The sequence below is a fragment of the Ostrea edulis genome, chromosome 4, assembly GCF_947568905.1.
Source record: "Ostrea edulis chromosome 4, xbOstEdul1.1, whole genome shotgun sequence".
In the NCBI taxonomy this organism is placed as follows: Eukaryota; Metazoa; Mollusca; class Bivalvia; order Ostreida; family Ostreidae; genus Ostrea; species Ostrea edulis.
In genome coordinates this window covers 66,667,945-66,679,438 of record NC_079167.1, presented here as the reverse complement: position 1 = coordinate 66,679,438, position 11,494 = coordinate 66,667,945, and the positions used below count along the sequence as shown (strand labels likewise).

At 31.8% G+C, this 11,494-nt stretch overlaps 1 long non-coding RNA gene across 3 annotated transcripts; it reads left to right on the top strand.

Annotated features, from left to right (window-relative positions):
* The first annotated feature begins 2,056 nt into the window (after positions 1-2,056).
* LOC125670886 (uncharacterized) lies at positions 2,057-10,721 on the top strand. 3 transcript variants are annotated; one of them, XR_007368416.2, is made up of 4 exons: positions 2,057-3,500; positions 3,604-4,071; positions 4,299-4,398; positions 10,358-10,721. It is a non-coding gene; the product is annotated as an uncharacterized LOC125670886 (long non-coding RNA). The 3 variants fall into 3 exon arrangements; XR_008802573.1 differs by having other exon boundaries at positions 2,062-3,837; positions 3,922-4,071; XR_008802572.1 differs by having other exon boundaries at positions 2,077-4,071.
* The last annotated feature ends 773 nt before the right edge of the window (positions 10,722-11,494 follow it).

Genomic DNA, 11,494 nt, shown 5'->3' with positions numbered 1-11,494 from the left:
CTTATGCAAAAGTAAGATGTTTTATACTCCAAAATTAATATTTCACTGGTTTGTTTGTATACATGAAAAGACTCGAGTCTTTGTTTACATAACACAGATTTAAGACTAAAATATTGCTTTTATTCTTGCATTCTCAAGGTCTAAACTTTGGCTGTCAACATTAAATCAGTTATATTTTTAATGTTTAACATCAAAAATGAAAAAAAAATATTCAAAACTCGTGAACCAATGCCTTTAAGTAGTTTCATGTTTACCTTAAAGAAATATCTAATTCAATTTAATGTTATAACATTCCAGATGTGGTACTAGCTACCTGTACTTCGTTATGGATTCTAAGGTTTCTTTCTAAAATCCTAAATAGTAAGTTATTTACCTTTCTTTTTTTTTTTTAAATTAATTTAGGGTCTTATACACAAAGAAAAGCCATATTCAAACCTGAAAATGTTATATGTTTTAAATATCATACTTAGGTTAATCAGCCTCTTTTATATTTTGATGAAAAATACCCTCAACTTTCAAGTTTGTTTTAAATATAGTATATAGCTGGATGGTGATGAATATATTTCGATGTTTTATACATGAAGAGGAATGAGGTTCTTATCAGTATATTATATTAATTTTCTATCAAAATATGGCATTGAACATAAACTATACAGAATGATTTTCTTAACAGAATATAACATGAATTTTGTATTTCTATATTTCTATCAAAATATGGCATCAAACATAAAATATACAGGATGATTTCTGACTGGTATATTCTGATATTTGAATGGATCACAACTAGAGTAAATACTTTTTCTTTTCATCCATGAAAACAGAAATACCTCTTTAATCAAATATATTGTGAAATATATGAACTTCCATCAAAAATTTAAAATTTAATTGTAGAATCAAATTTCGATATTGTATTTTTTATTATATCAAAGATAAACACAAATATATTCCTGTTTCATATTGCTTGTTATTTATAACTATAAATTTAAAACCTTGTTTGGCTACTAGTATTTCTTACATTAATTAGCAGGCTACTAGAAGTTGGTAACGAGTTACTCATCAATAGGTACTAGCAACTACCTTTACCAATCATAAACATAAATGCCTAAAATGAATATTAAGTAAGATGTTAATGCATTTAAGAGAATTGTTTTCATTTCATAACAAAATAATATGTGTACAAAATATACATCCTTTTGCTGTTAGGAGTAGACTTGGGTGACCGAAACGTTCACCAACGCTTTTACATGACAATTACTTAGAAGTTTCGTTTCAAGAAAAAGCAACACAGTTTTATGAAATATCAAATAAACAAACATCTTTGTACAGCTTGCATGTGAAATTTTCCTTATAAGAAGACAGAAGGGGAATCCAAAATTTATCATATTAACACTTCCAAGTAGCGATTACTACATTGGTATCAGCATAGTAATATACTAAGTATCTCCACATTCTCTAGACTCTCTGATGAGTAGCCATCAAATTTAAGGTAATCCCACTCGAGGGTTGCAAAATAACGGTAAAACCCCAGGCTTTGCCACTTTTTTTACAATACCGAGGGTGGAATTACCTTAATATTTCATGGCTAATCATCAGAGAATATTGTTCTCTCAATTTTTAATAATTTTTCGTTTTCATTGTGTTAAGAGACGCCATATTGAGATTTTTCAAATTGATTAAATATTATAATCTATGCATTAAAAATGACCCCAGCATTAGATTCTACGTTCTTAATTTGGCAACTACGTTGCTGACAGAAAATCAACCGATTAATGACTGAGTGAATAGTATTGAGTTATTCCTCTTTGAATACAACTCTAGAGTTCATTTACATGCCTGTACACACACAAAATGGTAATTTTAATTTTGCTGATTCGTTCATTATATATTTAAACAATTATATATAAGCCTTAACATCAACAACTTTAACTATAGTATGAAAGGTGAAGATAACGAACAGTGATCAATCTCATAAAATCTAAAAGGAATACAAAATAGAGAGTTGGGCAAACACGGAGCACTGGATATATCAGAGATGGGATCAGTTGCCTAGGAGGAGTAAGCATCCCCTGTTGACCGGTCACACCCGCCATGAGCCCTATATATTGATCAGGTAATCGGTATGAAACACGTCATACAGCATTTGATACAATGATAAAGTTGTATTGGCAAACTAGATTGTTATAACGACCATATAATTTGCAAAATACTTACTTTAAACGAGACTGTTGACACCCCTGCACCATCAACTTGTTTGTCAGTACCTTGCCTTGATTTAAAAACTTATCATACACAGAACAATCTATTGTGTATCGAATCAGTTGAGAGATATCAACACCATATGCAGGTGATAATGAGATATTGCTACATAAATGGAAGTTGACAATGGAAAAGTTGAAATCATCCCGTTTGTCATAAAGTTGAGTTGTTAGTTTACTGTTAATATCTATTTTCAATACAATATCTAAGAATGGAGCAGACGTGGACGATTCTGTGGTGTCTTTTATTTCGAGTTCACAAGGATATATCGAATCGACATATGAATGAAAATTATGATCGTTAATAGATATAACATCGCCGATATATCTAAATCTCCCCTTCAAGGCCACAGCAAGAGATTTTTTCTTCTCACGTTGAACGTTTTTAATAATTTCTGCTTTCATAAGAATATTTAAACAGGTCAGCTAAAAACGTAGCACAATTCGTGCACATGAGAATTCCAACAGACTGTGTGAAGACCTGATCACCAAAGACTACGAAGATATTGTCAATGAGGAACTCCAGCATGTTTTTTTAATATTTCAACTTCAGAGTACTTGTGCATGGAATCAGAGCTGCGTTTAACAAAGTAATTTTTTGGATGACTGATCACTAGATATGAATATTTCCGTTTTCCATTTTTGTGAAGAAGCAACTGTCTATGATGTCAAAATGTCTAGTCTTTAATTCATCGGAAGGAACGGACGTATAAAGTGTTGAAAAGTCATACGTTTTGTTGATTTGAGAAAAGCTTTGCAAATTGAAGTTTACTAAAAGTTTTTTAGGATTATTTAGAATCCACAAATGATTTACACCAATTCTGGCATATATATTGGCACAGTACGTTTAAAGTTTTCCTTCATTTTTTTCGAGAGGAACAAAGATAGAGGCTTGGTAAAACACTGGATCCAGCAATGTATATTTGTTTGTAAGGGTTTTTATGAAGTTTGGAAATCCAGTATAGGTACGGTAACTCATATTTATCCGACCCATTGACTGGGATATTAAATGTGTTAAAAACTGAGGCATGGTTTTGAAGAATTTCATCTTTTGAAAGAGTTGAAGTATAAGTACGATTACCAAAAACGGAATTAATGTCCTTTGAAATACAGTGGAAGTAATAAACCTTACAAACAAAGACAATGTTGTTACAAGCTTTGTCAGCTGAAACTAAAACAGATTCCTCATGTAACATATCTAATTATTTTATCACCTCTAGTTTACTAAACACAGAAGGATAGATGGTATGTACTTTTGTTCTGATATGTCTAATGCTGGATTTTAATATTCCTCTTATACTTTTAATGCATTCTGACAATGTATCAAGTTCTTCTGTTTCATGTTTAGCCCACCACCTGGCATAATCTTTGACAGAATTCACAATAGAGTCCTATCGCCAATTCAAAGACCGAGGTTTTCTGACTTTAGGACCTTTTAAGATAAGTGATTTGAGGTCCTTATTTTCAACTATATCAACATCACCAGTAATGACATGTTCATCTGGACTATAGTTGAAAGAAATCCTTATTCATTAGTCCTGATCATTCTTTTTGAAGTTTAATGACATATCATCAAAATCAGGTAAATAGTAACACGTGCTGTATTAGAATATTGCAATCACCAAAACTTTCCATGAAGTAGACTGTATCATTTTTTCCTTAAAAGGATTTGTGAGCCTGATCAGTCCTGAATCAGCGTCTGGTGTAGATGAAGATCTGTATGACGACTTTTATGGGGTTATGTGCATAGTAACAATCTGTGGAAGGGACGCACATCGTTGAACATTTTGGTAGAAGAACTACATATAGATAAAGGGTTTGTTTACGTCTAATTGAAATTTTGTTTTAAAATTAATTCTTGATAAAAATTTATAACAAATACTTTGAAATGTAACCGAGATGTAAGTATGTATGTAAGGTATACATTAAAAATTTAATAATCAATGCAAAGTATTATGTTCTGTGGTATTGGAGAGTGTGTACATTGTAAATAATGTACTAGTTGTTTTAAACCTTCCCAGAATTTTCCATTCTACCTCAAAGGTTCTACCTTAAAGAGAAGGGATAGGAAAACATGACTTGCATTTGAAGTAGTTGCTAATGAAACATACAGTAGTGATGCAATCTGCAGCTGAAAACCCAGGTAAAGACAATACGTTGACATTAGTGTAAATACATTTACAATAATTTTATATATAATGTAATTCAGAGAAAATGAACCACATCGAAATACCAAAGTGCCAAAAATAAATCAATTGTTGCCAATATTACCCGCCATTTCATAACTGAAACACTGTCAAAATAACAAATTAAATGCAAGTATCTTTATTAAATCAATAATTGAAATATCCTGTAAGATGTTTGATAGTCTAAGTTAATTAAATCTAAATATCTGCTTGCATTGCTATATGTGTGAAAACACTCATCAATTTTATAATTCAATAGGTGACCTTTTGCTTCAGTTTGAAATTCAGATTTTGTTTTTAATGTTTGTTTGTGTGTTTGCCTGTGTATAATTTTCTCTTTCCTCAAATTCTTTTTAAAATATTTATCTTGCTATTGTAGCCTCTTACATGTATTATGACAACTTTATGCTCCGTAACTGCACATACATTTTATTTCATTTTATTTACTGCTTCGCTCATCAGCAAATATATGCATATAGGTTAATCCAACTTTAATATATATAGTCTGCAATAAACTTCTGTTTAAAAAGTATATTATGACATTAACATTGCTGTATCGTTTCTCACATATCTGAGAAAGAAGTTATAGCTTTCGGACAAAAATTAATATGCGACTTGTATATATATATTTTTTTTTTACAAAAAGAACCAGGTTGTTTGTGTCTTACTATTTTAAGAAAGATAACTCTTCAATCCGGATTTTCTGAAACGTCTTTATAATGTTTTAGCTCATCTGAACTGAAAGCTCAAGTGAGCTTTTCTGATCACCCGTTGTCCATCGTCTGTCCATCCGTCTGTCTGTAAACTTTTCATGTTTTTGATTTTTCCCTAACCACTGGACCAATTTCAACCAAACTTGCTACATATCATCCTTGGGTAAAGGGAATTCAAGTTTGTTCAAATGAAGGACTATGTCCCCTTCAAAGGGGAGATAATAACAGTGGGGTCATTTAAAATTCTTCTAAAAAACCACTAAACCATAAGAGTAGAGATTTACCTGTAAGCTTCCCGGTATGAAGAAAATCCAAGTTTGCTCAGGTCATAGCCCCACAATAAGGGATCAAATTTTACATAGAAATATAATGGGGGAATCTTTAAAAATCTTCTTTTCAAGAACCATTGGCCTGAAAAGTTTACATTAACATGAATGCTTCCTAACATTGTGCAGATTCAAGTTTGTTAAAACCATGGCCCCAGAGGATAGGGTGGGGCCACAATAGGGGGTCAAAGATTTACATGGGAATTTAAGGGGGAAATGTTTAAAAATCTTCTTCTCAAGAACCATTGAGTCAGAAAAGTTCACATTTACGTGAAAGCATCCTGACATAGTGCAAGTTGAAGTTTGTTAAAACATGATTCTGGGGGTAGGGTGGGGCCACTATAGGGGATCAAAGTTGTACATACAAATAGATAAGAAAAATCTTTAAAAATTATCTTCTCAAAAACCATTCTGCCAGAGAAATTTACATTTACATGAAAGCTTCCTGACATAGTGCAGATTCAAGTTTTTAAAAACCATGCCCCCCCCCCCCCCCGGGGGGGTACATTGGGGCCACAATAGGAATTAAAGTTTTACATGCAAATATATAGGGAAAATCTTTAGTTATTGGCCAAGGTGACTCAGGTGAGCGATGTGACCCATGGGCCTCTTGTTTATATATGGCTGTATATAACATTTTTCAATCTGGTCTTTGACTGTCATTTATATACATGTGCATTTTCTATTTATAAATATTGGTACAGATTTAACCGCCATTTTTCAAGAAATTGAAGACTGATGTTCGATAGGGGATAATTAATCCTCCTATAGACACTTGATTCCACCACTGGTAAATGTGTGTACAAGGGTCTGTGTTTGTCCAACTCTTTAGTTTGTATTCCTTATGGAGTTACCAGTATGAGATTAATCACAGTTCGTTATCTTCATCTTTTATGTTATAAAATCCTTTTTTAAGAAATAATTTTAAAAACTATGACTGAAAATATCGGTTTATTGTATTTTAATTCAGACATCGTAAACAGGAATATCTCAAAAGAGAAAATGAGAAGTTCAAGAGTATGCAATTGGAAATCGATTAAATTCAATTTTCTTTAAAAATGAATTAAACCTTGTGAAAAACGTAAGACAAATTATTGTGATCTGGCGTCATTACAGATGTCTCTATAAATATATTAGGAATGGCCTATATTTTTGCAGTTACTCCCCTTACACCGGAAGTTGGGGGAGCGCTAACGATTGAGGTCCCAAGCTTCACATTAATAGTATTAACAAATAGTGTATACTAAAGGTTACGTTACCAAATTCTTTAGTATGCCAAGTTTTAACAGGTTGTAATATATCTATGACAAAAAAACAAGGTTTAATTTCTTGGATTTTATGGAGAAAACTTTTTAAAGTATACACTTTGTCAAATTGTAGAGTTGAGAGGGGGGGGGTTATGGGTGTATTTGACGTTTATTTCTGTCCAACGTATACAATTAATACCGAGGATATTTCAATAGATCATCTGTTTTAAAAACAACAGACACCTAGAATTAAAAGCACAATGAAAGCATGTGATACAATCAGACACGTAGCATCGTTTATAAAGGGGGGAGAGTTGATTTCATAATATTGCCTAAAATTTCTTGACAAGTCAATTTAAAAATGATAATCCAAAGCTCGAGAAGGAAGACGGCAAGGGTTGATCTTTCAGTTCCATTCATCGGTTATACATTTCCACTACCATTCACGAAAATGTTTTTTAGGGGGGGGGGGGCAGCTGACTATATATCTATCTCTGCATGTAAAAATAACCAAGTTTGTATGTAACAGTAAGAGGAGCCTGATGATTGTTTTTGTGCTTATTTGAGTAATTGAAGTGCAAGAAGAGGTGTAAGTCGATGTACACAAAATCTAACTTTCAAAAAATCAAATCACACTCGAAAAAAATATTTTAACAAAAATATTATACTAGAGATACCCATTCGAGATAATTAAAATGCTTTATTTATTGGCACCTAGTGTACATTTAGCAACAAGTAGTTTTGTTCAGTGTGAAATGATAAATTGATAATGTACATACTGTATGCGTTGGTTTTACATGTGTTTTTAGGCATATCGTATTGCATGTTCTTTTGCGTTTTGGTTGTCGAAAATATTGATAAAAATTCATAATGAAGAATTGCAGATATACTGAGGACATCATGATTCTGATCTAAAGAAATCGAGGACTAGTTAATATTTACGCACTTTGTTACATCATGACCATACATTGCTTGCGAGAAAACCACACAAGGGACACATATAAATGTAATTAGTGACTAAAATATTATGTTCAAGTATACTATTTTAAAGTCATTACACTTAATTCTTTAACTGGCAATTTATTGCTATCAAAAATTGTAAATTTTCTATTTATTCCTTATATGACACCGTTAACTAAGGACCGCAATTTGCTGCGCGCCCTCTGTAATCAGGGGGAAATAACTCGCATAGCGTTGTGAAAAATGTAGGCCATTGAAGAAAAATCACCGGGTGTGTCATTCCACCTTCAAGACAAATTGATCAAATAGAAAACGTTCGTATTATTCTGATCAAACAAGCAACTCATTCGAGGATGCAGATTTTTCTATCTTTAGGTACATGTTACATGTAATACATACTACGAGTATTCAAACAGTATAACAGCATTTGAAGGTATATCGACTTTATTTCAAAACTAACCACTGAAATTGATTCTGAAAATAAATCAAATCCAATTACAGGTATTCTAATCGATATCAGCCTTAGAGATACAAGTAATTCTCTTTCAAAATGTCCTTGTTGATAATAAAATGAATTCTGTCAGTAATGGGGTTTGTCATTCCATCGATAAATCCATAGAGTACACAGGGTTGTTTCGTTAATATAATCAATGCATTATGTCTGTGACACAGGATTGTAAAAGTTATGTAAAGTAGTTAACTGTGTTCCTACAGAATTATGAAATTCTTCTAAATATCGTATTAAGGACGTAAATGCTATTTCGAAAATGTTTTATTTCTTGGTTATTAAAATTGCTTGATATGGTGTACTTTTTGTAAGACACATTCTAATCAGCAGGCCCGGTTCAATCCATTGGGGTGGGGATGTGGTTGTTCTGTATCTTATTTGACAATCTCACCTGGTCCAAAACTATTATTCTATAATGATTACTAATATATCTATCTTTCTAATCAAGAAAATCCCCATGGCTTATAAGAATATGACTTATAAAAGAGCAAATTGTGATTGCTATCATAAACTTGAGTACACTGTTTCGTCTTTCTAGGTCATTTTTCACAGCATAAAGTGTACACTGTATATAAACATAATAAAGTTTACAGCCAGTACTTAAGTAAACATTCCAAAAGGAAACCTTCGTATTGAAACAATTAAAGGTAGCTTTCAGAATGCGCAGTTTAGAAACGTGCACCTTTCCACAAATTGAAGTATTGATTTATTGGCCATATTCTGACAATGTACACAATTTATCAAGTGCAAAAGTTTCATGTTAAAATCAATCGATTCATACTTCGTGGAGGAAGATATTCAGTAGTCTGAATTACAAAAAGATAAGTTTTTCTCAATTTTTCTTTCATATATAATTTATTTTACTTTGAGCCTTAAAAATGTTACAGATATCACAAAATGTATAGTAAACTACTTATCATGTGATATAAAAAGGTCATTAATATTACATTCATCAATAATAGAATATATTTTGTATTTTAATTGATGGTTTGTGCTAAGGTAATGATATATCAACTGATGAATTGTGAAACTTGTGAGTTTTTCTATCGATACACTATTCGTCAGATTACAAGATGACTCTCCTTATGTTATATGTTACTTATCTTCAAAATATTTGATTCACGAAATATTTTCTACAAGACGAATAAGTGGGAATGTTTAAATATTATGACTGGCCCTTTATTGATAAATTTTCTTTTCTTTTTTGGTTGTTTATTATTATTATCAGCATCAGCATCATTTTTGTTTGCTAATTTTCATTGAAATATGTGTTCTTTAAAGGTAACAATTTTGAGTAATGCAAATATAGTAATAGTCTAACGATTCAAATCGTTTTGCGCCATATAAACAACTCTTCGACTTACTTCCTAGTGAATTTTCTAAATGAATTCCTTAACTCTTTGAATTTTTCATCCAGTTTCAAAAATTATCCACGATTTTAATCTTATCTAATGTTTTTTTCAATGATTAAAAGTATGGTCCCTATCATTTCACGTTTTACATGTATCTGTAAATTGAACGTTGTCAGAGTGATAGCAGTGGACTATTCCATGTAAAGATTTGATTACGGTCACGAGCTATTTCGATCTCGATGTTTCTAAATGAATTTCCTGGTTGTGAATAGCGACCGGAAGCAAGGGCAGAGAATCTACCGGAAGGTTCGATACATGCGCCTTATTCCTCATGTGGCCAACATTTTCATGTTTGTATTTATGCAAATTGAATAAATCATAAAAGCATATACAATGTATAATTGGTTCCGCATTAAATATACTCAAGAACCTGGAATCGAAAGATTTTATTTCATTTACGTACAATTAATTTCTACTAAAACAACAACAAATGAATTTTCGAGTAAAAATAGTCCTTGCCCTTTTTTATCATTCAAGTGTTTCGGGGATTTTTTCAATGATTAGAAATAATTATTAGGAATTTTTTGTGCACTGTGATGATAGTAATTTTAAAGGCACTGTGTATATATTCATCTGTCATTTTTGTCATTTGAGGTGGTTTATTTCCTCATTCATAAATGCGCCATATTGACTGAGTAATGGCAGATTTTGACATCGAAAGTAGGATAGCTTGTAAAGTAGTATTGGTAAAATGAAGAATCAAGGACAATCCTCATTTATGCACTAATTTGATATATCTTTCTTTGTTAGACGCAAGTCTTGAAACATTGAGGAAGGAGACAGCAAAAAAGAAAGAGAAAGCAATGTGCATCACATGTAAAGAAAAGCTTCGTGAGATTCTGTTTCTTCCATGTTCGCATTTTCTGCACTGCAGAGTGTGTGGGGAACACGTAGACAAATGTGAATTATGCAAAACACATATAGAGTCCCGTCTTCTATTGAGAATGACTCAGTTTCCAAAAGCTTCATGTTGAGCAGTCCCTTACAGCAATGGCTGCCTGAATGTTTCCAAACTGAGCGGTCCCTTACAACAGTGGCTGATTGAGTGTCTTGAAACAATGTGAGCAATGTCTAATGATACAAAAATCTTATATTAAAATAATTCATATTTCAGGCTCATGTGTTCTTTGCTTTTTCTATTGTTGACTTACATTCAACTGCAAACCTGGAATGGTTCTGTAAGCTGAAAACAAAACTTGAAATACATTACAATATCCATTGAACACTATGTTTACGACTTAGAATTTTAATTTTAGAGCTATTATTGCTTTGTTGAGGTACATAAATATTGTATTGTGATACGGGAACATAGCCATGTTCTCATGATCAGACCAAAGAAATTTTTAAGTGTTCTTGTAAAATCTTACATAGTTTGATGTTTACCTTAAAGTAATATTTAAGTGAATTTAACTAATGAGGAATTATTTGAAAATTATAATGTGACAAAATTCCAAATATCATGATTCGGGTACTATTTACCTATTTTTTGTAATGGAAAAGTTCTATAATCCCAATACTTTCTAAAATCCACAGTAGGTGGATCTTCATCTTTTATTTGTTTTTATTAATCTGGGGGGGGGGGGGGGGTGTTGTGTTATACGTAAAGAGAAGCGATATTCATACCTGAAAATTTCATATATTTTTAGATATCACTCTTAGGTTAATCAGTCACTTTTATACTTTGATGAAAAATACCCTCCACTTTCAAGTTTGTTTTGAAAATTGTATGAAGCTGCATTTTCATCTCATGGTAATAAATATATTTCGATGAAGAGGAATAATTTTCCTATCAGGATATGATGTTTTCTATCAAAATATGACATCAAGCATAAACTATACAGAATGTTTTTCTTGAAAAAATATTATATCAATTTTTCTATCAAAATA